Raw genomic sequence first — 1,401 nt, 5'->3', positions numbered from 1 at the left:
CTTCCCCAGGGGGGGGGGGGTTTGAACCCCCTAAACCCCCCCGTATCTACGGCCCTGGTGAGTTCTTCGTTGTGGTACAGCTAGGTGGTCGCTCGTGTGTGATTGTAATTATTATTGTTTTTACTTACGTCCCCGGCATGATTCGCGTTGGATAAAATCCGCCACCCAACATACCGCAGGTGAGTTTTGTTTTTTTGTGTTAGCGCCGACGGGCCTAACTACCAATTTCACAATGTTATTAATACATTTAACAGCGTCTCCTTCAGTAGCGATGGCGTTACGCAAGTTGATGTACTCGTCTGATCGTAACTTCGACTGATTGAAAAAAATGAGATTGAGACACTCCTTTAATATTCAAATAAAAAAAAAAAAAAAAACAGGGATGTGGATGTCGCTCTGCTGTACAGTAGATTACAAGTGAGTCATTGTTTAATGGATTATGTTGACTTGAATTCAATGATATAATAGCATTGTATAAGAAATACGATTCTGAGTGGAGACGGTGTGTCAGTCTGGATATTTTATATCGTTATTATTTATTTTATCGTGTAAGATGAATTAATATTATAATATTATAATTTTTATTCGTTTCTATCGTGATAAACAAAGCGTTAGAAATTTAAATCCCATTTTTAGCGTTTTTTCGTAATTTTTCGCTGGTTTTTCCTGTGGCATAAATAACTAAAAAATCCAAAAATGACATCTCTAAAGTAGCATTGTTCACACACACAGACGCGAAGATAACGCACACCACTGCCCTCCCGTCCATCTCACGCTTATCGTATCTTATTGTTATTGCTAATGTTATTGGTCATTAAAACTATTATTACTATTAGTGCGCCCTTTTTTAATTATATAATTATTATTTATGCGTCTATCGGCGATTGCACTTTTGCGGTTTCGGGTTTATGTCACAGAACACGGGACCAGCTGAAATAATCGCCGATAGACAGCATATAAAAGGCCGTACGATCGACGACTGAGCACCAGTCTTTTACCTGATCTCTAGCAAGACCCACCAGGGCAGACTTGCGCATTTCAGGTAGAAACTTCCACACCTGAACCTATCGGACGGTATTTATATCGATCAATAGTGAAATAGTCAGAGTATTCCGGCATTGCACTGATCATATATCGGTCGCAGTTCATGGGGCAATAGTCGGAGTATTCTTGCATTGCACCAGAGCCTAAAATACATCTGATTTCAGGGGACACACTTATAAATTTAACTGTTACTTTTGGGCTTTGACAGATTTCTATAGAAAAATACACATGGGGGTTGTACAACCCAAAATCTCTACTCTTTCATACAGTGGCGTATTTTGGATTTTTTTTGGGGGGGTGTCCTGACTCCTGATCTCCACAGTTATTTAATGACAAATATTAACATAGTTTCATCAC

The sequence above is a fragment of the Acyrthosiphon pisum genome, chromosome X, assembly GCF_005508785.2.
Source record: "Acyrthosiphon pisum isolate AL4f chromosome X, pea_aphid_22Mar2018_4r6ur, whole genome shotgun sequence".
NCBI lineage: Eukaryota > Metazoa > Arthropoda > Insecta > Hemiptera > Aphididae > Acyrthosiphon > Acyrthosiphon pisum.
Note: the sequence above shows the minus strand (reverse complement) of the source record.